The sequence below is a fragment of the Myodes glareolus genome, chromosome 1, assembly GCF_982192425.1.
Source record: "Myodes glareolus chromosome 1, mMyoGla1.1, whole genome shotgun sequence".
Classification (NCBI taxonomy): domain Eukaryota; kingdom Metazoa; phylum Chordata; class Mammalia; order Rodentia; family Cricetidae; genus Myodes; species Myodes glareolus.
The window spans coordinates 62,848,595-62,875,316 of NC_142026.1; the positions used below are offsets into that span (position 1 = coordinate 62,848,595).

General features: G+C 44.0%; 1 pseudogene across 1 annotated transcript; it reads left to right on the forward strand.

Moving 5' to 3' along the window:
• The first annotated feature begins 7,499 nt into the window (after positions 1-7,499).
• Positions 7,500-17,563, forward strand: LOC148123404 (cytochrome P450 2B1-like; annotated as a pseudogene). The gene is made up of 6 exons (XR_015739016.1): positions 7,500-7,574; positions 9,653-9,815; positions 9,951-10,101; positions 12,039-12,199; positions 13,448-13,624; positions 14,077-17,563. The product of XR_015739016.1 is annotated as a cytochrome P450 2B1-like (transcript).
• Positions 17,564-26,722: the final 9,159 nt, after the last annotated feature.

The window sequence follows — 26,722 nt, forward strand, 5'->3', positions numbered from 1 at the left end:
CTGTAGGAATTCCCTGGTTGAGTTTTTGGGGTCACTTATGTATACTATTATATCATCTGCAAATGACGAAAGTTTGACTTCTTCCTTTCCTATTTGAATCCTCTTGACCTCTTTTTGTTGTCTTATTGCTCTAGCCAGAACTTTAAGAACTATGTTGAATAGATATGAAGAGAGCAGACAGCCTTGTCTTCTTCCTGATTTTAGTGGAATTGCTTTGAGTTTCTCTTCATTTAATTTGATGCTGGCTGTCAGCTTGCATTTTATTATGTTTAGATCATTTCTTCTATCCCCAAGACCTTCATCATGAAGGGGTATTGGATTTTGTCGAATGCTTTCTCAGTATCTAATGAGGTGATCATATGGTTCTTTCAGTTTATTTCTATGGTGGATTACATCGATAGATTTTTTGTATGTTGAACCATCCCTTCAATTCTGGGATGAATTCGACTTGACCATAGTGGATGATTTTTTTTTTGATGTGTTCTTGAATTCGGTTTGCCAGTATTTTATTGAGTATTTATACTTCTATGTTCTTGAGTGAGATTGATATGTAATTCTCTTTCTTGGTTGAGTCTTTGTATGCTTTCAGTATTAGAATAACTGTAGCCTCATAAAAAGAGTTTGATGATGCTCCTTCTGCTTCTTTATGTGGAATACTTTGAGGAGTATAGGTTTTAGCTCTTTTTTGAAGTTCTGGTACAATTCTGCACTGAAACTGTCCAGCCCTGGTCTGTTTTTGGTTGAGAGGCTTTTGATGAAAGCTTCTATTTCCTTTCAGTTTGTAGGTCTATTTAAATCATTCACCTAGTCTTGATGTAATTTTGGTATGTGGTACCTATCCAGAAATTGTCCATTTCTTTTATATTTTCCAATTTTGTGGAGTACAGGTTTTTGTAGTATGACCTAATGATTCTCTGGATTTCCTTGGTGTCTGTTGTTATGTCTTTCTTTTCATTTATGATTTTGTTAATTTGGATGTTCTCTTTCTGCCTTTTGATTAGTTTGTATAAGATTTTCTCTATGTTGTTTACTTTCTCAAAGAACCAGTTCTTTTTTTGATTGATTCTTTGTATTGTTTTCTTTGTTTCTATTTTATTGATTTCAACCTCCAATTTGATAATTTTTTTTGTCATCTACTCCTCCTGAGTGAGTCTTCTTTTTGTTCTAGAGCTTTCAGGTGTGTTGTTAAGTCATTAGTGTGAGATTTCTCCACTGTCTTTATGTAGGCACTTGGAGCTATGAACTTTCCTCTCAGCACTGCTTTTTAGTGTCCAGTAGGTTTGGGTATGTTGTGCATTCATTTTTGTTGAATTTTAGGAAGTCTTTAGTTTCTTTTTTTTATTTTTTCCTTGACACAGGGGTGGTTCAATTGAGTGCTGTTCAATTTCCATGAGTTTGTAGGCTTTCTGCAATTAGTATTGTTGTTAAATTATAGCTTTAAACCATGGTGATCTGATAAAATACAGGGGATTATTACAATTTTTTTTGTATCTGCTGAGGTTTGCTTTGTTACCAGGTATGTGACCAATTTTAGAGATTGTTTCATGAGGTGCTTCTTCTAGAAGGTATATTCTTTTGTGTTTAGATGGAATGTTCTGCAAATGTCTGTTAAGTCCTTTTGAGTTATGACATCTGTTAGTTCTCTTATTTCTCTGTTAAGTTTCTGTCTGGTTGACCTGTCCATTGTGGAGAGTTGAGTGTTGACATCTCCTACTATTAATGTATGGGGTTTGATGTGCAACTTAAGCTTTAGTAATGTTTTTTGTTTGTTTGTTTGTTTGTTTTTTACATATGTGGGTGGTCTTGTATTTGGACCATAGATGTTCAGAATTGAAACTTCATCTTGATTGATTGTTCCTGTTATGAGTATAAAATGTCCTTCTCCATCTCTTCTGATTGATTTTAGTTTAAAGTCTATTTTGTTAGATATTAGAATAGCTACACCCACTTGTCTCTTAGGTCTGTTTGATTGGAAAATCTTTTCCCAACCCTTTACTCTGAGGTAATGTATGTCTTTGAGTTTGATGCATGTTTTTATATACAGCAGAAGGATGGGTCCTATTTTCATATCCATTCTCGTAGCCTGTGTCTTTTTATTTTAAGGTGAATTGAGTTCGTTGATATTAAGAGATATTAATGACCAGTGATTGTTAATTCCTGTTATTTTTCAGTGGTAGTGTGTTTGTGTATTTCCCTTTTTGGGGGTTTGCTGGTATGAGGTTATCTGTTTTCTGTGTTTTTATGGATGCAACTGCTTCCTTTGGTTGGAGTTTTCCTTCTATTAGTTTCTGTAGGACTGAATTTGTAGATAGGTATTGTTTAAATCTGGTTGTATTATGGAATATCTTGTTTTTTTTCCATCAATGATTATTGAAATCTTTGCTGGGTAAAGTAGTCTAGACTTGCATCTGTGGTCTCTTAGTGTCTGTAGCACATCTGTCCAGGACTTTCTGACTTTCATTGTTTCCACTGAGAAGTCAGGTATATTTCTGATAGGTTTATCTTTATATGTTACTTGATCTTTTTCCTTTGCAACTCTTAATATTCTTTCTTTATTCTGTACATTTTGTGTTTTGAATATTGTATGGTGAGGGGCCTTTTGTTTTTTTGGTCCAGTCCATTTGGTGTTCTGTAAGCTACTTGTACCTTCATAGGAATATCCTTCTTTAGTTTGGGAAAGTTTTCTTCTATGATTTTGTTGAATAAATTTTCTGTGCCTTTGAGTTGGAGTTCTTCCCCTTCTTCTATTTCTACTATTCTTAGGTTTGGTCTTTTCATGGCGTCCCAGATTTCCTGGATGTTTTTTGTTAAGAATTTGTTGGATTTAATGTTTTCTTTGACAGATGAATCTATTTCCTCTATAGTATCTTTAACCCCTGAGATTCTCTCTACAATCTCTTATATCCTTTTGGTTATGCTAGCCTCTGTAGTTCCCGTTCATTTACCCAGAATTTCCATATCCAGAATTCCTTCAGCTTATGCTTTCTTTATTGCCTCTATTTCAGTCTTCAAGTCTTGAACTGTTTGTACTTTTTGCTGCAGTTGTTTGATTGTTTTTTTTTTTTTTTGGTTTTCTTGGAGAGATTTATTGATTTCTTTCATTTTTTTTGTTTGTCTTTTCCTCCATTTCCTTAAGAGAATTTTTCATTTCCTTATTAAAGGTCTCCATCATCCTCATAAAGTACATTTAAAATCATTTTCTTTTACCTTTTCTATGTTAGAGTGATCAAGTCTTCCTGTTGTGTGACCACTGGCTTCTGGTGTTACCGTGTTGGGTCCTGGTGTGATCATGTTGCTTTTTAAGTTGTTGAATGAATTTTTGCATTGGCACATACCCATCTCTTCCTCCAATTGGTGCCAACAGGGTTTTTGCCTCTTGGTCCAATCCTTGCAGTTGCTGTCTGTGTCTTTGGGAACTGTTCTTGGTCTACTCTGTACTGTCGCTGTCTGTGGCTCAGGGAGTCACTGTGATCTCTCTTAGGCCACTCTTGGACTGCTCTCTTGGTCTGTTCTCTTGGTCACAGCTCAAGAGTTCCTCTCTCTCTTTCCTCTCTTTGTAGTTGCAGGTTGTGTTTCAAAGTTCCTCTGAGATTGCAGGGGATAGGAGAGTTTGGAGGTGGAGTGGGACTTGTAGCTTGCCGGGTCTAATCGATAGGATGGGGATGTTGGAACAGCCTACGTATAGGAAACTTGCAGGCTGACTTGCTAAAGAAGCTGATGCAGGTGGAGGAGGGACCCAGGATTTTGCCCTTGTAGGAGGGCCTAGATAGTGAGGTGTTCTGTCAGGTAGGTGGTCACTCACCCCTTGGTCCTCTCTGTGTAGTAGCTGGCTGTGTTGCAGAGTTCCACTGAAGTTGAAGGTGTAGGAGGGTTTGGGGACAGAATGGGACTTGTAGCTTGCAGGGTCTCATCTTTGGGGTGGGAGTGTTGGAGAAGGCTACCTGCAGGAAGCTTGCCTGCTGACTGGTTAGAGAAACTCAAAATGTGTTTCTGAGAAGAGTTACTGTGGACTGGGCAGTGTTGGTGCATACCTTTAATCTTAACATTCAGGAGGCAGAGACAGGCAGATTTCTATGAGTTCGAGGCCAGTCTGGCCTACAAGAGCTAGTTCCAGGACAACCAGGTCTGTAAAACAGAAAAACCTTGTTTTGAAAAAATAAAAAAAAACCCAGCAAACAAACAAAAGAAGATTTGCTGTGGTCATGGTGTCTCTTCACAGCAATGGAAACCCTAACTAAGATACTTTCTTCCTTTCTTTCCTTGGTACATGTGTGTTGTATACATGCATGTGTGTTTGTGTGGTTTTCATGTATGTAGGTGCACCTGTGAATGGAAGTTCAAGTCCATATTCACGTTTGCCTGCTGGCCCGAAGTTAGCATCAGATCTTCCTTGATGGTGCCCTCTTCACTGAGGCAGGGTCGCACTGGACCCAGGGCCATTTCTCCCCCAGAGGTCCCATGTCTGTCTTCCAAGTATTGGGGTTACACAGGGAGCCAAAGATTCCTGGCTTTTATGTGACTTGTGTGTTCTGAACTTTAGTCCTTATGTTTGCATGGCAAGCACTTTATTGGTAGAGCCATCTTCCCAGTCCCGCTGTGAAGAGTTCTGAGGACTCACCTCAGTGACGAATGTGTGTGTGTGTGTATCTGCATGTGTTTATATATGTGTATGTTGATGTAGTCCAGGTTTTCTTGAGCTTTCAGTAGCCCTGGCTAGGTTCAATCTCATGACAACTCTCCAGTCTCACCCTTTAGAACGCTAGGATCAGAAGTGTGAGCCACAATGCCTGCTGCTTGTCAATTCTAGGAACCTTTGTTGAGCACTGTTATTAGTGCTTGCTCATGTGCCTCTTCCCCTGTCTATCCATCTCAGGAAAATTACAGGCAGAAACTGATAGTGTGGTTAGCAGCCACCAGTGTTCCAGCCTTTGAACATTGGGTAAAATATGCTTCCTATTCTTGCTGCTACCCTTCCAGAGTTACAGTGACCTCATCCCAGTTGGTCTCTCACTGTGTCATCCAGAACATACTTCCAGGTGCATATGAATATCTTTAGAGGTAATTGATTCCTCTAGCATCTAATGCAAACATGTTGCTTTCCTATAAGCCCCGTAGGCCAGGTGTCTTAATCATGGTCTATTGCTCTGAAGAGACACCATGACCCTGGTAACCCTTTTTGTAAAAAATTTTTAATTGATTTTATTGAGCTATATATTTCCTCTGTTCCCTTTCTCTCCCCTCCTGTTCTACCTTTTCCTATGGTCCCCACGCTCCCAATTTACTCAGGAGCTCTTGTCTTTTTCTACTTCCATTGTCAATTAGATCCATTTATGTCTCTCTTAAGGTCCTCTTTGTTGTCTAGGTTCTCTGGGCCTGAAAATTGTAGACTGGTTTTTCTTTGCTTTATGTCTTATGAGTGAGTACATATGATATTTGTATTTCTGGCTCTGGGTTACCTCAGTCAATATGATATCTTCTAGATCCATCCATTTGCCATGACCACGGTATCCCTTATACAGGAAAACATTTAATTGGGGCTGGCTTACAGTTTCAGATGTTTAGTTCATTATCATCATGGTAGTACATGGTGGCATGCAGGTAAGCATGATTCTGAGAAGGAGCTGAGATTTCCACATCTTGATCCATTGGCAGCAGGAAGTGAACTGCCACAGCGGGCTTGACTTGGGCATGTAGGAGATCTAAAAGCCCATCTTCACAGTGACACACTCTCCAGCAAGGCATACTTCCTATTAGTGTCACTCCCTGCTGTGCTGTTGGTGAGGCCTGGATAGATGAGATTAGCGGGGGTGGGAGGTGCTGGGATTGAGACACAGAGACTTTTTTTTCAGGTGGAAAAACAGCAGCCTTTATTTTGCCCTAACCTAAAGCCTTTTATACGTCTACTGCTTCTGTGGAAAACCCACTGGCCAGAAAGAACACAAACATCCTTGTCAATTACAGACCACAAGGAAGTTCTGCTGTCAGTCAGGGGGGTGAGGGCAGCAGGATCACAACAAGTCCTCCCATTTTATTTTATAAAATAAATAGTGCCTGTCTTGTTACTTTGGGTGGAATACCTTACCTGACACGGGGAATAACCCTCTAATATTCCCTGTCTTAAGTGGCATCCTGCCTCTGTGGCTATGCACACACATAGCCCCAAACCAAGTATCCCCAGGACTGACAGTGCCAATGAGCCAGACCAGTGCTGCAACCATCTAGCATGCACTAACTGGGTGGTAAAATTCACAAAAGCTGTATTCCAAACCCCTCTCATATGACGGTTGATTCCATAACAGTAGCAGAAGCATGCAATACAGTGCCATGAGTAACACACATAACATGATTAACTGTTGAAAAGTCCAAAGATAGTCCACTTGCTCCTGAATCAGAGCCACTTGTTGGTTATGTCCTTTAAGATCATTTTGAATGTCCAAAGCATTGCTGACTCTTTCAGTCATCTGGTTGACAGTCTCAGTCATCTGCACAGTCTGGGAAAGAGCAACTCTGGCAGCAGTAGCTGTGGTGGCAGGGATAACAATAACAGCAACCACAGCTGTGGTGATTTCAAGGTCTCTCTTCTGCCATTCTTCTGTGGTCTAGCACTTGTTGCCATATTTACTGATACTCCTGACACCACTGTGGTGTCCCCCAGACTGGGCCAGGGCAACATGCCTTTTGCCTCAGCCACCTATCAAAGCTCTGCTCCAGCTTCCTTCTGGCGCCAGCCACACACTCTCTCGGTCCAAACTGCTGCATGGAGCAGAGCAGAACTCAGGGAAGCAGGCTCACTGTTCCTGCTCTGGAACCATTGAATGGGCCCCACTTTTAGGATCTTTTAGGGAATTTGGGCATCTTCAACCTGTCTGCAGCTACTTCCTACTGCATTCTTGGGTATTTTACATCAACACTGCAACAGGGGGTCTCAGTGATTCAAACCACATAAATGTGCAATGAATGCTCAGGTTCTCATCCTCTGTGGATTCAAAAGCAGAACCTCTTTTCCAAAGCATCAAATCTTTAGGCCCATATTTTAAAGTCAAAATACCTTTCTTAGCAGTTCCCAGAATCAAATGTCTTTCTCCAGTCCAGAACACAAAAGACAACACAATCAACACAATAACACATATCTGTACACATATCTTTTGGAGGCCCTCAATTCACCTTCCTGCCTCCTCTTTATTACTTCCCAACTGGCCAGTCTTCCAGAGGGCATCTCTCAGAGCATCTCTGGGGATAAAGAAACATATATTCCTTTTATTCTGACTTGGCTTGTTCCCAGTCTGGAACATTTAAACCCCCTCCTGTACAAATCTTTGGCTGTCTTTCTTGTTACTTCTGTGCCTTGTTGCAGCGTTGTGTTTCAGCAAATGGTGGGAGTTGGTGACACAATGTCTTGCTTTGCTTGTGAACAAAAATTCTGAGAGACACAGATAGTGGCACCGAGGTAGTCAGGTGCTGAAGAAAGGACCTGAAGGGGAACAGGGTCAGGGAGCAACATGGGGCTGGTGGAAAAGAGGAACAAGGGAGGAACGGAGAAGCAGAGGAGTGATGGGACCCTGTCAGGCACAGCTGTGCCATCATGATAGGGACCTTGATCTTATTTTCAGCAGCATGGGTACAGTGAGGGGCCTGGGGAAGGCTCAGGGTATTAAGTGAGGTATGTTTCAGTGAATGTTGTGACTTGGGTTGTGGTGAAACTGTTCTTAGGGATGTAAGAGCAGAAGTAGGGAACCAGGAGGGGGCTTGCAGAGGGCAGTGCACAGCATTTAAAGTAACCTTAACCTAACTTCTAAAACATGCAATTTTATGAGTGAGTTGGTCTGTATGTCTGTCTGTATGAGTATATTTCTAACTGTGTGCACACACCTCTTCATGGGGGCAGAGGCCAGAGGAGGGTGCCAGGTGTCCTTCTCCATCAATTCTTCTAATTACTTTGAGGAAGGATCCCTCCCTGAAACTGGTTCTGGAAGTCAACAAGTCCCAGAAATCCTATCTTCACTGTCCAACACTTTTCTCAGAAGTCATAGGTATGCATGAATGCCCTGTCTTGTTATATTGGTGCTGAGATCCAAACCCTGGTCATCACAACTGGCCAAGTGCCCTTATCTGTTGTGCCCAAAGTACAATGTTTACAAATGATCTATATGTCTGTCTATCCATTCATCCACCTACCTACTTATTTACTTATCCATCCATCCATCCATCCATCCATCCACCCATCCACCCACCCTCTATCTATTTTTATCTTCATCATCATCGTTTTGCGTGTGTTTATGTGTGTGTTTAAGTGGTCCTTATGCATGTATGATACCTGAAGAAGCTAGAGAATGTCAAATCCCAAGATGTTGGCATTACAGGCAGTTGTTAGCTATCTGACACGGGAGGTAGGACTAAACTCTCTGCAATAAAGGCAGTATTCTTAACCACTGAGCCACCTCTCCAGCTCCAACCATTAAATTTTGAGTTAAGATATGGTTGAAGTGGGTCATCTTTCAAAAAGCACACCTCAATAAATTTGAAAGAGGAACAGATTCTTATCACCGATGTGCAGACCGGCTAACATCAAGACTGGTCCCTGTTTCAGCCCCTTGTAGTCACTACCTTCCCACTATTCTGACACACCATCAACCACACCTGTGTTTGAACATCATTTAGGTGCAGCAGATGGAATCAAAGCTTGCTTTTGTGTCAACATTAAGTTGGCAAATTTCATCTACATTGTTGATCTTGTCTGAGAATTGTTAGTTCATTGTTGCATAAGATCCGATGATGTGACCCCATCTAAAAACATAAATATATCAACATCAAATATGTATAGAGCTTTATCTTAGGATTGCCCCCTAAACAACACTGGGCACTGATCATTTTCATAGCCTTTCATTTCTATTAGCTGCAGTGTAATTTAGAGAGAGTAAAGGTTACAAGAGGACAAGGGGGGGTTGTTTGTAAACTCCTCACCATGCTCCTCAAGGACTCTCAGCACTGGAAGGTTGTCATGTTCCTGGGACAAATTCCCTGTAGATGCCCTGATGGTTGCATTGCCAGGCATTTTCCCAACTGTTCATACTGCAGTCAGACTCACATTCAGGACCACTACTAGGTGACTATCACTTTCCCTTCCCATGTAACCCAGTGGGTTGGTCAGGGCCTTTCTCTCTGAACGTTGTCAGGAGGCATTGGACAGCCTTAGTGACAGAAAACATGGTTCTTGATTGAGAGTTCAGCGATAAACAGCCAGTCTGAAGACTATGGGCATGGAACTACATGTATATCTGCATACATATCTGTATCTATCTTTTTTTTTTTTGAGATAGGGTCATGTGTAGCTGAAGTTGGCTTCAATTTGGATGTGTAGCCAAGGATGACTACTGCTTGTCTGGTCTCTGTCTTCCTAGTGCCAGGATTATAAACAAGTGTTGCCCTGTCTCCCTACTCTACAGTGCTGGTAAAATGATTAGGAAATCCAACCAACCAATCAATGCAAATCCTGAATATCTGGTGAATTAACCCTTCACCTCTTAGGTCCTCAAACGGAAGGGGTGGCTGGGGGTGTGTGTGTAACTATTTACCAGTCTGTGTCTAGGTGTTTTCACAGTGTAACAACGTCTGCACTGACTAACCCCAATCCTGGTGTAATTATGTTTGACAGATTCGAGAAAAATATGGAGACGTGTTCACAGTGCACCTGGGACCGAGGCCTGTGGTCATGCTGTGTGGGACAGAGGCCATAAGGGAGGCTCTGGTGGACCAAGCTGAGGCTTTCTCTGGCAGAGGGACAGTTGCTGTGGTTGAGCCAATTGTACAGGGATATGGTGAGATACGGGACAGGGTGGAATGGAGGATGTGGTCAGGGAAGATATGTGAGAGGTGGAGCCCGAGCCGTGGGGAAGGACTCAGGGTCTTTGAACTTCCATTGTAATCCACCCATGCTTCCCCTACATTCTTAGGTGTGATCTTTGCCAATAGGGGAACAATGGAAGATCCTTCAGCGGTTCTCTCTGACCACCATGAGAGACTTTGGGATGGGGAAGAGAGATGTGGAGGAGCGGATTCAGGAGGAGGCCCAATGTCTGGTGGAGGATCTGAGGAAATCCCAGGGTGAGTCCTGGAGAATGAGCAGAAAGGAAGATGGTGACACAGGGACCCGAGTGCAGAGCCAAAGAAAGAGAAAGAGACATAGAAGGGTAGAGAAACAGACAGACAGACAGACACACACACCACACACACACACACACACATGATGTATGGGGAGGATGAGATAAGGGCAGAGGTGGAAAGACAAGGGCAGGGAAAGGAATGTCAGATATCTTGTGTCCAAAATAACTCAGAAATATGTACTGACCATAGTGGTCACTTTTCTTCAGAAAATCAATCTGTGAATTAATTTTCTGTCAACTAGTGCACACTTATCCTCTCCGAGCTCCGAAGGTGAGACAAGATGGTCATATGTTCAAGGCCAGTCCTGTCTATGTTTTTAGGTCCTGTCTTAGAATGTGACTGTGGCTGGGCTGTAGAGCTTCTAGCATCATATACAGTGGGCATGGTCCTGCACATTTGTAATCCTGGCACATCAGTGGTAAAGACAGGAGGCTGAGTTCCAAGGTCCTCTTCTATTGCACATAGAGTTCAAAGTCACTTTGACTCAACCATCGTAGTTGACCCCCTATTCCTGCCCCCCCCACGGTCTTATCAAAGACAAATGCAGACTCTAGGTCAACGAAGGGAATGGAGCAGGAGGACCTGCAGACATGGTCTAAGCAGGGAACTGTGTTTTCTTCCTTGTGAGTGTGCTGATGAACAGAGAGCACAGAGGCTCATTGGAGTTTGACTTTGATAGAACTCAAAGGACCCCTGGGTACTTTAAGGTTTGTTATATCAAGGGCACATTGATGACATGAGTGTTGTTTGCACCTCTATTTCTTTACACGGGGTATTTGTCATCTCTTATTGACCTTTCTCTGGAGATCTGAGAGGTCAGTGTGGAGGGGGGAGGGAAGAAAGGTGCAGAGAAGAATGATGGGAGAAAGAAGTTAGTGATGGGGGACCCAGAGGAAGAGAAGCAATCTCCAAGGCTGAGAGTGAAGCCCCTGAGCCCCAGGGAAGGATCCACACAGGATCAGAGGTTACAGACAAGCCAGCCGCAGGGTCAGCAGCAACAGTGGCCCAATACTGTTAGACTGACAACAGCCCTCCAACCACCAGGGTCCATGACTGAACCTGGCACACAAAGGCAGCAAGCTGATGGCTTCTAGAACACCACAGAGCTCAGAAGTGAGAGAGGAAGAGTGAAGGAAGTCAGAGGAGGGATGGAGGACATCAGAGAAGGGATGGAGGACATCAGAGAAGGGATGGAGGAAGTCAGAAGAGGGATGGAGGAAGTCAGAGAAGGGATGGAGGATGTCAGAGAAGGGATGGAAGAAGTCAGAGAGGGATGGAGGACATCAGAGGAGGGATGGAGGAAGTCAGAGGAGGGATGGAGGACATCAGAGGAGGGATGGAAGAAGTCAGAGAGGGATGGAGGAAGATTGACAGAGTGGGTATGGAGTGTGCAGGGCTTGTAAATTCTCCCAGCCATCCCTGAACCCTTCTCTGTACCATTCCTGCCAGAGGGAGTTAACTATCAGCTCGGAGTCAGGATGTTGTCCTGGGAGGAGAAGCAGTGTGGAGACTGACTACACACATGCCACCTCTCGGTCCCAGCATCCTAGCTCCAATCATGATTATCTGAGCTTCCTTGGTGAAGGTGCCTCCCCTTCTGTGTCTATGGATAGCATCTCATAATCTGTATACTATTGTATACATAATATCTACATTATATATATAACAGATATACATAATCTGTTAGTTACATAAAAGAATACATGCATCTCTGAGTGCAGACTCATATGTGCATCATATGTGCAAATGTGGTAGCAGCTGTTGCTGTTCATTGAGCGGTGGGTGAGTGGGGGGGGTTCATCTTTACAGAGATGGGGCCGAAGGCAAATGTTCCCTGGTTCTATATCCCCTGTCTCTTGTCCTGCATCTTCCTCCAGGAGCCCCCCTGGACCCCACCTTCCTCTTCCAGTGCATCACAGCCAACATCATTTGCTCCATTGTCTTTGGAGAGCGCTTTGACTACAAAGACCGCCAGTTCCTGTGCCTGCTGGACCTGTTCTATCAGACCTTCTCGCTCATCAGTTCATTCTCCAGCCAGGTCAGTGGGCGGGAAGGGAGGAGCATCCAAGGCAGAGGAAAGAAGACGCTGCTAGGTGGGTGAAGAAGGGAGCATCTCAGGGTTGGACGAAAGGCAGAGACAACTTTGAGAAGCAAAGAGCTTGTGAGCAGGTGGGAGATAGGATGGGGAGCAGGGCAGAGATGCAAATGCAGAAATACAGAGTCCTTTACACATGCAGAAAATGTTGATGTGGGTGCTGCAGCTGTAGCTCTGAGGGTAGAGGACTTGGTTTTCATGCGTGAGGTCCTCATGGGCATTTCCTGGGTGTGGTGGCACACCACTCATGCAGTTCCAGAACATGGAGGCAGAGAGATGAGAAATTCAAGGTGATCCTTTGTTATACTGAGTTTAAGGCCACTCATGCAAGTATGAGACCTTGTATACATAAGCAAAACCCCAAATTAAAACACACAATGACAATTCAGCACAGGGTATTGGGAGAGAGAGCAGAGGAGAGGAAAATGGAGACACAGAGTACAAGGCCAAGGTGAGAGACAGATTTAGAGATAAAGCTCAGAAGCATGCATGTGTGTATAGTGTATACATATGAGAGAGATGTGTATATTTATGTGTGTGTGTTGTGCACTTATCCCTTTAACATGGGGACCTAAGGGCACGAGGTGGTTTGAGTGAGATTGCCCTTCATAGGGTAGTGTATTTGCATGTTTGAAGAGCTGTTTGCAAGGATTAGGATTTGTGTCCTCATTGGAGGAGATGTTTTGCTAGGAGTGAACTTTGAATTTCCAAATCCCATGCAAAGCCAGGGTTCTAGTTCTACTCGTCTGCCTGTATACCATGGTGTCGTCTCTCAGACACATGCCCTTCTGCTTGTACATCATGATGTCAGCTCTCAGGCACATGCCTTTCTGCATGTATATCATGTCAGCTCTCAGGCACATGCCTGTCTTCATGGGTATCATGAAGTCAGCTCTCAGGCATATGCCCTTCTGCTTGTACATCATGATGTCAGTTCTTAGGCACGTGTCTGTCTACACGTATGTCATGATGAAAGCTCACAGGCACATGCCAGGCCTGTCTGCTTCCTGCCATGATGATAATAGACTAATTTCAGATACTGTAAGCAAGCCCTCAAAAATGCCTTTTTTTGTAAGAGTTGCCTTGGTTATCTCTTCTCTGGGCATGGTGCAGCAGCAGAGCACTAAGAGCACTTCCACTTCCTGTGACCGAAAAGCTCCAGAGAACCTCCTGGGCCCTTCTTTCTTGCAGGTGTTTGAGCTCTTCTCTGGCTTCCTGAAGTACTTTCCTGGTGCCCACAAGCAAATCTTCAAAAACGTGCAAGAAATCCTCAACTACATTGGCCACAATGTGGAGAAGCACCGGACAACCTTGGACCCCAGTAATCCTAGAGACTTCATCGATACCCACCTTCTACGCATGGAGAAGGTAAGTCCTGTGTGAATGAGAGGGGATGGCTGAGAGTGAAGGCTGAGGATGTGAGTGGAGGAAAGGGGGGCAGAGGATGGGGAGGAGAGACAGGAAATGGAGTAGAGGAGATACAGAAGCGTCTGGAAAACGATGAAAATAAAAGGAGGAGAAAATGTGATAGGGAGAAAGAAGGGTGGGGAAGAAACACAGGGCAAGGGACAAAAAGCAGAAAAGACCACAGTGGAAGAAAGAGCCTGGAAGAGAAACCGTGCCAGAGAAACCACTACCAGAGAGCACAGTAGAGAGAGAAGGCAGAACAGACAGAGATCAAGCAATATTATTAAGGACTGAGAAATGTCATGTGGTCCATATAATGTGAGACAGAAGGACAGTTCCCAGGATGTGTGTGCCTCTCCCTGCAAGGCTCCAGTCACCCCTGACCCTCCCTTCTCTCTCCCATCTGGAACCAGGAGAAGTCCAACCAACACACCGAGTTCCATCACCAGAACCTCATGATGTCCGTGCTGTCTCTCTTCTTTGCTGGCACTGAGACCAGCAGCACCACGCTCCGCTATGGCTTCCTTCTCATGCTCAAATACCCCCATGTTGCAGGTGTGCCACATGCAACCAGTTGGGGAATCTTCTAGCTTCCTATTGGCTAGGAAGTTTGTGTGGATGGGAGAGTACCTGATATTCCAACCATTAGACAAAATTAGATAAGATCCCCAGATATCCCTGAGCCCAGGACTCACCTATTCCCCTTTTGCCAACATCCCTAGACAAATGTAAGCCAATCAGGGTCCTGAACCCTGGAAATCCCCTCACCCCAACCTCTACTATGATTAAAAAAAAAAAAAAACCCTATCCCAAATATCCCAGACACTCTCTGCTCTCGGAGAGACGGAGAGGCAGAGAGTTCAAGCTTCAACTTGAATAAAGGCTGTAATGGATTAAGTAAAATGCTGCAGGTCCCCGAGGGGCTACAGCGGACAGCGGGCCATGAGACCACACCTAGGTTCAATTTCCAGCATCCATGTGGTGGCTCAAAATCATCTATAATCCTAGTCCCAGGGGATCCATTGCCCTCTGCTGGCCTCCAAGGACAATGATGCAAGTATAATACATGTATATATTCAGGCAAAATACTCGTACACCTTAAATGAAAATAAATGAGTAATCTAAAAAAACAAAACAAAACAAAACAATAAAACTCCATAAGATCAGAACATTCAAAAGATGAGCAAGTCCAGGGGAGGACTTGACATCATAGTAGGTCATGAGTGTCCCATCCCTTTTAAGAGACAGGCCCCGCCCACTCCCCCTTCTACTGAGGCAAGGGGATCCTTCCTCCCTGCTGACAGCCTGCACTCTTTCTGCCCAGTCTCTCCTCGGGAAAGGAAAAGGTGGCTGTGATTTCTATCCCTCTCTCTCTCTCTCTCTCTCTCTCTCTCTCTCTCTCTCTCTCTCTCTCCTCCTCCTCCTCCTCTTCCTCCTCCTCCTCCTCCTCTCTCCCTCTTACCTTTTACTGAATAAACTATATCCAACCTCACTCTGCATGGTGTGCCTATCCAGGTCTGTCTCTCATCCATCGCTAGCCGGCTGTCCCTTGTGGCCGGCTGCCTGCTCCACCCCCAGGAACTGTACCACAGCTTTTATCTAAACCACTACAATGAGGCTCTATCTCAGGCTGCCTTGTACCATGAATACACTTGATTTGTAAGAAGGAAGAGCAAGAGAGGGGAACTCCTTTTAAGCGACTCTTACCTTTAGCTGTGGAACACACATGTCCATGTTGGTTGAAACAGCCTTGAATGTTCTAGCAGCCTGTAGCCCTTTGGATAGTTCCCCAGGCATATCCTCTTTAGCTGTGCCAAGAAGACATCTTGAGACTCGAGTTGTATCTAGTGCCTTCTGTGGGCAGCATCTCACCCAGGAGCCCCTGCACCTGATCCTGCTCTTTAAATATCTATATGTTTCTATTGCATGTGTATGAAACTATGTATTTGCCTGAATCTGCATCTGCACACCATGTTTGCTTAAGTTTCTAGGACCTTCCAAAATAGTGCCACTAGCTGGAAGCCAAGCTCCCTACTAGCAAGCTTTGTCCTCCCCCGCCACCATCACACACTTCTTTTGTGAGGTAAGGGCATTTTCCATGTAAATCCTAACATGTACACGCACACACAAATAAATAAATAAATAGATAGATAGATAGATAGATAGATAAATCTAATTAAAAATATAAATGCCTAGCCAAGCCATAGTGGCACACACCTTTAATCCCAGCACTTGGGAGGTAGAGGTAGTCAGATTTCTGTCAGTTTGAGTCAAGCCTGCTCTACATAGTGAGTTCCAAAACAGCCAGAGCTACATAGTGAGACCCTGTATTGCAAACAAACAAAAACAAACAAACAAAATGACAATGTGACTGTGAGCTTGCGGAACACTATGTTTGGACCCTCACCGTGCCTGCGCAGTCCTCAGCAAGTCTTGCCATATCCCATGTCTCAGTTTGTCAGCTGTAAAGTAGGTGTCAGGGTGAGCAGATCTGCAGTAATTGCTTGTTATGATCTAGACAGAGAGTGCCCTGGCCTTCATCACTACCACAATTGGCAGGGTTTCGTTCTTGGTGGTGGTGGCTGAATAGTACTCTATAGTGCATAGCAATCACGTTTCCTTATGAGTTCATTGGCTGGTGGCCATGAAAGTTATTTCAATTTCTTATTTATTGTACCTGGTGCTGTACTGAACACAGGAGGACAGAGGCACCTTCAGTGGTTAGATTTGATTTTCTTTGGATATATACCAGGAGTGGGATTGCTGAACCATGTCTTTTCTTGTGTATGCTCTTTACTGCTTGACACAACCAGCCACAAAATAAAATACTTAATTCTTGTGAAACAGAATGTGGAAATTCTGAGAGGTAGGTGTCAAAGACTGACAAGCAGAAGACTGTATGTCGTGGCACATGTTATAGACTTTTGTCTATAACTTTTGTGCAGATTTCCAATTCAGTTCTCTTGAATATTCAGTGGTTTTTGGAACGTGGTTTGAGAAATCAGCCACTTGCTGATTTTCCAGAGGATTTAGGTTTGGTTTTCAGTGAAGGGTCCAAGAATAAGAATATAAAAATGTAGATTTCAGAAATAGGAATGTAGAAATAAATATAAAGATATAAGTCTAGGAAAATGGCAACAGACTGTCAGCAGCTTTCTCAGTAGCTTAAGGATTAACTATTAACAGTGGGTTACTCCGCTTTATAACCCACACCTCTATTCACAAGGCCAAAGCATCTCTCTGCAAACTGAGAGCTAGCCTACGGATACAAGCTGAGTCAACTTTTAGGAAATAGATATCTGACCTCTGGGTTACACATCATCCCTGCTATGTGAAACTGGCAGCCTCAAAGGGGAGAGCACAGGGCTTCAGTAAACACCACCTGAAAGTACCAGGGGAGACAATAGATTAAGTACAAATACTAGTTTAACTGAAAGACTCTATTTATTTATTTATTTATTTATTTTCGAGACAGGGTTTCTCTGTAGTTTTGGAGCCTGTCCTGGAACTAGTAGGCCAGGCTGGTCTCGAACTCACAGAGATCTGCCTGCCTCTGCCTCCTGAGTGCTGGGATTTAAAAGCATGCGCCACCGCTGCCCAGCCTGAAAGACTCTGTTAATGGAGATTGTAAAGCAAGACAATCTGTATCTGAGTTTTACCTTGAGATTGTAAAAATTCCTTTGTTCAGATCTAATGCTTGGTGCCCCTACTATAAAAAGGTGGGTTCAGAAACTGGCCTTTGACACAGCCTTACAAAATGCATCTCTGGCTGTGGTCTCAGCTAGCTGATAAGTTTTTGTGCCCCATGGAGATTTATTTTATTTTATTTTATTTTATTTTATTTTATTTTATTTCCTGGATTCTGTTTTCTGGAATAAAGTTTGCTTCTGGTTTATTAGATTTTGGTGGTCTGTCCCCATCTTTGCACGTCCCCCCTGGACCCAACATTCATTATCCGCATAGTGGCTCACAATCATCCTTACCTCGGGTTCCTGGGGATTTGGCACCCTCTTCTAGCCTCTGACGTCACCAGGCATTCATGTGCTGCACATGCAGGCAAAAACTTATACACATAAAATAAAAAGAATAGATACAACTTTAAATTACATTTAAAAATAAAAAGAATAAATATAACCTTAAAATTTAAAACAAAAATCTTTATTTATTTATGGGGGCATGTGTTCAGGTCAGCGGATAGTTTGTGGGCATCAGCTCTCTTCTTCTACTGTGTGGGAATTGGGGGTCAGATTCAGGTTACCAGACTGGGCAGCAAGCACCCACTGAGTCTTTTTTGCCAAGTCTGAAATCCAACCTTTTGACATTGCAATACAATGCCACAATCTCCAAAGTTCCTACCCCAAGAAAGTACTATCGAATTGCAAAAAAAATTTATTTCATTATTTTAAAAAATTTCATATGTGTGTATGCATACACACACTCAGTATAATCTTCTCTCTTCGCCTTATTCCTATCCCACTGAGTCCCTTCTTCTTCCCACATCTCTGACCTTATCTTTTTGCTTTGTGGGTGTCCTCCTGCTTTTAATAAGGGCTACTGTTTGAGGATGGATGGGGGCTATTGGCCTGTGGGGTAGTGGATTGGGCACAGGGGCGAAATACTGAAAGGCAGGGAGTGAGAGGGTGGGTGGGGGTGGTGATCTGACTCTGAAGCAGACAGCCTGGAGGAGGTAGATGTCAATCACAGTTTCAGATTTCCTTAGGCGCTTTCAGGTTTACACCTGCTTTGTCCAGTGTTTGTGTCTCCAAAGGCGGGCATGAAAGCAATGCATAAGAGAATGCCAAAAGTTTTGGCTGCAAGCCAAGACTGCTCCCTCTTCTAATTCCATTGGCCACAGCCTGTACAGGGGCAGTACACAAGGTCCTTCTCTTCCTACAGTCCCGACAAGTGCCAGAGTAAAGGAGGTGTCCTGTCTACCATTCCTCTGTCAAGCAGGAAGACAGCTTTGCTACTGCTACCTGCTTGCTGGTGGCCTTGTACAAAAGCTTAGCTTCTCTTGCTACCAGAATTTTTGTCTATGGAATGGGAGCCGGTTTACACCATGCCTTGGCAAACATCTAGGCAGCAGTGACTCACAGTGCCATAGTAAGGCCATTTTTGGTATGACTGTTTTAAAGATGTCAATGTTGGGTCAGGTATGGTAATTCACCCTTGAAATCCCAGCACTTGGGAGGCAGAGGCAGGAGTGTCACCACAGATTTGAAGTCAGCCTGGTCTACATAATGAGTTCTAGGAAAGTCAGAACTTCATAATGAGACCACGTTTCAAACCCCAAGAATGGGGTTTGGGCATCCATGTTGGGCTGTGTGAATGGTGGATCATGCTTGTATGCCCAGCTATTTGGGAGACTGAAGTATGAGGATTACTTGAGTCAAGGGTATAGAGCGAGCCTTGGCAATGCTGGAGCCGCAAGCAAAGTCTCCAAAGAAATTCCCTTTAACTCAGCTAGCTAGACCTGATGCAAATCAAACGCTTTTAGCTTCCTCCCAGGCCTGTGGGTTACCATGGTTACCACTGCTGCATTTTTCTACAAACTTCTAGCCTAACTAGTTACACTTAAGAAATGTAGTTAGTGCACAGAAACTTCTTAGAATATTGTATTGATTCTTAATCAGTCCTCTCTGTATCTGCTGGGGAGCTTCACAGCCATGCCCGCTCTGAGACGTAAGGCCCCTCCTTGCCAGATTCACCCGTGTTTTGTGATCCTGTGAAAAGCATGCTTGTTAACGATCTGTGTGGGTCTATAAACGGGAAACCATGTGTGATGGGCAGAACAAACAATAATGAAGAGGAACAGGCAAGAGAACAGTGAAGCGGAAGAGTGAATTAGAGAAAGCATAGGAAGAATAAATGAGCCACGACAAAAAGACTTATATGAGCTAATTTATTTTATTTACCCTCAGATATCTTAGCCAGTTTTCACCTGCGATAGTGCTCTTTCTGAACCCTGAGAGGTTTAGTGGGCGTAACTGTAATGGTTTAGATAAAGTGGCACAGTTCCCCAGGGGTGGTGGGTCCCAGGCAGGAGTCACAGCACACAACAGGCCACTGTCAGGGAGCTGAGGTCAAGGCAGCTGCCCTCAGCAGGTGAGAGATGGATAGACATCCTGTGCAGAGAAAGTGGGTATAGTTTATTTAGTGGGTTATGGAAGGGAAGGGGAAGGGTGGGGGAGAGAGAAACAGGGAGAGAGGGAGAGAGACACAGAGAGAGAGGAGAAAGAGAGGAGAAGGGAGAGGAGAAGAGGCAGAAGCCACCTCTTTTGAAGAGAGAGGGAAAAAACACGCTCGAGCAGAAGGAGGGAGGAGTGGGCAGGGCTTGTCTCTTAAAGGGACAAGACAGACCATTACATTCCTATCTCTCTCTCTTTTTTTTAATGATAAAAAGACAGGAAGTTAGGCACAACAGGCTAAAGGAATTGGGATGGCAAATTCTCAAGGCTGCTTCCTGCTTATTTGTGGGTGTTGTCTTGAGGGGGACCTGAGAAAGCTGGGTGCTGGTCACATCCAGGGGTAACTGGTCTCTTTACTCTTGTCTGGTGTTTGTGGTATGGAAATGTCTGGTGTCTCTTACACCTGTTTAAGGTATTGGCAGAACAGAAGACAAAGTTAAGTTTAGGAAGAAAAAAAATTAGGACCAGGGAATTGAGAGGGATGTATCTGTATCTGACCTGTTTAAGGTGGATCTTTAATTTGGCTCCTTGAACTCACAAAAATATTTTGGGTTTGTGAAAATGTAAGTTTTAAACAGCAGCATATTTATATTAGAAGGACTGTGATAGATATTTTTGCACAATGAAAAGTATCTTTAAGACTATGAAAGGCAGTGTGAGAGAGATTTTTGTTAACTTGTAGCTTATTGAAATTTGTTCGGTGAGTTTGTCCTTTTAAGCCGACAAAACCTCTCAGCTGTCAGACTGCATCAGAGATCTTTGGGTAGGATAAAATTTTACTTGAGTTATTGATTAAAAAGCAACAGAGAACTTACTTGGTTGGCACTTAGACTTACTCCTCAGGGTCCTCCATGGTCACTGAGGGTTGTATTTGCCTTTTGCTGTTTAGTACAGGGCCTGTCAGGCTCCAGAAGATCCTGTGGGCTAAGATATCTGTAGGAAGACAAGCCTATCTTGACCTGAGCAGTTAGGCTGTAGATTCTACCAGTTCTTTCTACTGCCTGGTGATCTTTAGTTTAGATGAAAGGCAGTTTTTTTCAGTGGTCAGTGCTTGGCAGTTGAAGTGAATTATAGATGGACATTGTCCTGTGCCCATCTGTCTTCTGTCTTCTTTGGAGGAAATAGAGTGCTGCTGCTAGGAGCCAACCTGTCTCTTTCTGTTATGAAACATCTTCTGATAATTAAATACTTAAATGCTGTATTCCCCAGATCTCTGAGCAGTTGAGGGCCGTTTGTTGGGTCTAGATGAGTTATAACTACAGTTTAGAATCTGCCTGGAAAGCTGGATCCAAGATTGACTGTACTGACTTTCAACAGGTATGATTTACACTTGTAAAAGACAGAAAGAAGAAAAAACTGCTTGTGATAGAAGCTTAACAGTAGGTCTGACAATAGTAGAGAACAACTTAATATATTTTAAATCAGGGTTGGATTAAATATATAGTATTTTTGTAAGAGACTTAAAAGTATATACCAATTTAAAACATGAAACTTATTGTTTTGTAGTGTGGAATGAGATATAATGGGCAGACAATTATAACATTTACCAGTAAACACACATGCATTTAAGTCACATGTATGCACACACACACACACACACACACACACACACACACACACACACACAAACACATTAAACAGGAATTAGGTGAAGTGGATGTTCTTGGTGGGCCCTACTAAAGGCATGCCACTGTACAAAACATGCATGTAACAGAGTCAGTACTGGGGGACCAGGCAGGAAATACCTCAGTAAAGATGGTGGGGCTTGGTCACCTGACCTGGCTCTCAGTTAAGATGGTGGTGAGGTCACCTGACCTCAGTTAAAATGATGGTGGTCACGTGTTGTATGGAGAAGTTATGTTTTTTTTGAGCTGCGGGAGTTTTATATAATAACAAGAGAGACATAGAGGCTGTGTAGACCATATATTTAAAACAGAATTACATCCGTGTGGCCACACCATTCACACATTCTTTTATACATGAAATAGAGTACTATTTCAGTACTGTGATCCGCCCTGTCTCCGAGCTGCCATGCCACCAGCCATGGTGGGGAGCCAAGACTAGACCTGAAAACAGTTGCCTCATGCATCCGACTAATCTTGTTGTTTTCTGCAGGACCAGCAGTAGTGGTGGCAGGGATAGAACAGAAGAAATGGGAGTGAGAGAAAAAGAGCATCTTTAGATGGGTGGGGAAGGGGCTGCCCTGCATAAGGAAAAGCGGAGTCAGCAGGACCCTGGCAGAGCATTTACAGGTGGGTGGCTGATAGTTTGAGGGTTTATTTTCCATAGCTCAAAACATGGAAACCCGTGAAAACAGCAAACACCTCAAGGCCTGTAGGAGAATATTTCTCTATATGCAGGGTGTTAATGAAGCCTGGCTGGCTTTGATCTGGGCGACTTGGAAGTCAGAGGTTAGAGGCCACACCAGGGGGTCTTTCACAGCAGGGACCACTTATGAGCAGTCCAAAAGAAAATAAACAAAACCAAAACCAAAAAAATCCGAGGGACCCTGGGTCCCAAAGCAAATGTACCACTCAGCGTGTGCAGTGCTAACACTGACGACCACCCCGGGTGGTCCTGTCATGATTTGAGCTATGGGAAACAACCAGAGATGAATGTCAGTGAAGGGCTCACTACCTGTAGAGGCTGTGTTTGGGGCCTTTACCCTTGTTTCTAGGAACACCAGAGGGTTTCCAGGAGCTCAATGGTCAAGAATTTGAGTTTGGAGAAATAGTTAAGCTGACTGGAAGGGGAAAACTCACCAATCAAAGCAGCTGGTGTGTGGGGGGGTCAGCGGTCAGGCAGATAGAATGTGGTGCTGTTGTGAAACCTGGTACCTGAGCCTAGGGCTCCACATGTCCTCAGCCAGCCCACCCATGGGAGGGAGGGAATGTGGAGAGAGCCTGGCTGAGCACCAATGTTATGGTTTAGATAAAACACTTCCCTGAGGGTCAGTGGGAATATATGGTCTGTCCTTTCCCTTTAAGATACAAGCCCTGCCCACTCCCCCTCCTTTAGCCAGGGCAAGCAGAGCTTCCATCTGAGTGGGCTTTCTCTCTCTCTCCATCACTCTTTGGAAGAGGTGACTGCTGCTTTTTCTCCTCCCCCTCCCCTTCTCTCTGTTTCTCTCTCCCTTTCACTCTGTTTCTCTGTCTCTGTCTCTCTATTTCTCTCTCTCCCTCCCCTTCCCTTGTATAATCCACTAAATAAACTATACCCACTTTCCTTGCATGGCATGTCTATCTGTCTCTCACCCACCGAGGGCCACCGCTGTGACTTCGGGTTACCCACAGTGGCCCACTACGATCCTCCATCCCTTCTGGCCCACTGCCACCCCTGGGGACCTGTGTCACTTTATTTTTATCATTACATTAACCCCACCATAAACCCCAATATCTAGGTTGCCAGGCAAATCTCTCTCACTTTCACTTCCTAAGTCAGGTAAAAATTATCCATCTCAGAACTCTGATGCTGTTTGATGAACTTGGCTAGTGGTAGCTTTGCCAATTTGGCAGCTGCAACCAGGGCCTCAGCTGCCTTCTCAGTTCTCTGTGTAAAATTAAGATCACAGGCTTAAGTCTCCTAGAGCTAATACTAAGTCCAGACACATCTACCTCATTACCAGATCAGCAAAGAGAGATAAACTCACAAATTTCAGTGCAGCTCTTACTATTCCTTCATTTAAAGGAACTGACTTTGCAGTGACTGCCTTCAGCAATCAACCACTTGTATCGCCTGAGTGTTAAGGTGACTCCCATGATGATAGAAAGGAACAGGTACTTTGAGGGTTATGTATGTAAAGATAGAAAAGCTTAAGATATGAGCATCTAAGAACATTTTAGGGTCTAAGAAGGTGTTTAAAGGTGTGCAAACGCACGTTATAAAGGTGTACAAATGCATTTTATGAAAATGTGAAAATGCATGTCATGAAGGTGTGCAAATTCACATTATGAAGGTGTGCAAATGCACGTTATGAAGGTGTGCAAATTCAAGTTATAAAGGTCTAAGGATAAAAAAGCTTAAGTGATGACAAAGGCAAGTAATTTAAGACCTTTAAAAGAATAAAACATGATCCAGATTTCTCTCATTATGCTGCTGTTATACTAAGCTCCAAAAGTTCATAGTCTTAACATTAATTAATAAAATTCTGATAAGCTATTAATCTACCTCTGGCAGAGTACTGTCACTATCATCATAGTCACAAGCTCAAGATTGTCTTTGGTTGTTTCCTAACTACAGACTTTAAGGCTGCTTTTCATTGTCCTAAAAATATCTGTTTGGATGGTGGTGGTGAACGCTTTTAAACTCAGCAGTCAGGAGGCAGAGGCAGAGGCAGAGGCAGAGGCAGAGGCAGAGGCAGAGGCAGAGGCAGAGGCAGAGGCAGAGGCAGAGGCAGAGGCAGAGGCAGAGGCAGAGGCAGAGGCAGAGGCAGAGGCAGGCAGATCTTTGTGAGTTTGAGGGCAGCCTGGTCTTACAAGAGCTATTTCTAGGACAGTCTCCAAAGCTACAGAGAAACCCTGTCTTGAAAAACAAAACAAACAAACAAACAACCTCCCCCAACCAATCAAAAAACCCAAAACCAAAACCAAAACCAAAAACTATCTGTCACAGTTTTTTTGGATAGAAAAAAGAGGGTTAATGCTTTCAATCACTTCTGACATGAGTATACTGCATTTCTACAATGTAAATTTCAGTAGAGATCATATAGAGTGGGGATGCGAATGTGTCTAAAGCTTATCTTTTCACACACTCAAAGAATTCTTGTAAGTTCCAGGAAATCAATTCGGATTTACCTCAAACAGGTAGATGCACACCAGATAAGTACTGCCAATCGAAAGTCCAAGCCTCATCACCTTTCCTTGGTCTTGTGACCCTCCCTCCTGCAATTACCAGGACCTAAGAAATTTTTTTCCCTAAACTTAACCTTGTCCTCTGCTCTGCTAGTACCATACCAGGCCCAAGAGGCAACAAACAGTTCCACAGAGCCTGGTCAGAAGTGAGCCAACCAGATATCCCAGGACATGGCCAGCACCCCAGATTTCTCAGGTCCTAAAAGATTTTGATGCCCACAGATCAGCAAGGAGCAGTCTTGAGAATCCAGCACCCCATCTCTGTCCCACCCGATATCCCCTTTAATTGCTCCTTCTTTTTATAATAAGGGAAAGGTGAGAATGTTAGGATTCAGGCATTGTGCTGGCCTGCTCCCTGTCATCTGGCAGGATGCACTCAGTCAGTAGCTTGGCCAGCCCAGGGTCCTATGGCTGCTATGCCACTACTGTTGTCTGTATGCAGGCACAAAAGACTCCTTTAAGAGACAAACTCTGCCTATTCCTGCTCTCTCTTTCCTGCTGCTCCTCTGAAAAGGCAGGTAGATTTTTGTGCCCACTTCTCTCTCTACCTCTCTCTGTCTCTCTCTGTCTCTTTGCCTGTCTCCCTGTCTTTCTTTCTCTTTGCTTCTTTCTTCTCTTCTGTCACTTCTGTCCCCAGAGACCAAGCTACCCCCTTTTCTATTCCTTCTCTCAAAATAAGAACCCCCTCTGTGAATGCGTTCTACCTGGCGTGTCTGTCTCACCAGTTGTCTCTCACCCATCATGGGGCCCCTTGGCTACAATCTGCCAAGGTCCGTCTTGTGCTATATCATAACACATGTGAGAACATAACACCAAAGAAATCAAAACAAAACAAAACTTGGCACTTTAGAATTGGTGATGTATTAGTACTTGTCTAGTTGTTATAACAAAAACTCCTGATCAGAGCCACTGTAGGAAGAAAGGAAGGAAAGAAGGAAGGAAGGAAGGAAGGAAGGAAGGAAGAAAGGTTTATCTTGGCTCACAGTTCACAGGTACAGTCCATCATGAAGTCAGGGTGGGATGGCAGCTGGAGCTTGAGGGCATGTGTCCTTCAAAGTCAGGAAGCAGAGGGTGCTGGATGCTGGTGCTTAGCTGGTCTCCTTCTTCCCATTGAAAAACAAAACAAGGCTCTCTTTCTGTTCCTGTTCTGAAGAGTTAACTCCTGCCTCCCTCTCTCCCTCTCCCTCTGCCCCACTTCTCTCTTTATGCACCAACTTTCTCAGGCCTGTGCATGTGTCTTCCTCTTAATAAACTCTTAAAGTGGGAAAAAACAAAAAAAAGTTTTGCTCCATTTTCCAGTGTATGTGTTGTGCATGTATGTACACGCATGTTTGCATATGTGTGTTCGTGCCTGTGGTGTGCATGTGTGCATGCTTTCATGTATGTGTTCATGCCTGTGGTGGGCATGTGTGCATATTTGCATGTGTGTGTGCATGTGTGCATGCAACTGTGAGGCTGATATCAGGAGTCATCCTCCATCATCTTCCCATCTTATTCACTGAGGCAAGTCTCTCAAACCCAGAGCTTGCTGATATGACTGATATCTCTTTAATCTGCTTGCTCTGGGATCCTCTATCTTTGCTTTCTGAGGCCGGATTGTAATCCATTGGACCCCCCGTCCTGGCATTTTATGTAGGAAGAAGGGATCTGAACTGTAGTCTAAACACTTGCTAAAAGTAGCTGATTTTCCGTGTCTGTGATAAAACACTGTAGAGAGCTGCTTTGTGCCACGTCTTAAAGATGGTGCTGGCTTTTGCCTTCCATCCCTGAATGGTGAGGGCTCTTGGTTGTAAATAACTCCATACATGGCTAAGGCTAAGGATCTGGCTTGCTTCTGCGTTTCTGGACCTATCTGCATTTCCCACGTAGCATGCTGGGGTTGGCTCCTCAAAGACAGTGAGGAGGAGCAGGACACTGGGCTCCATGGTCCTGGTCTGAGCACAGTCCACTTCACTGCACACTCCAGCAGGACTTTTATGCTGAGCCTGGCCTTCTGCCCAGTTATGTGACTTCAGCTGTTC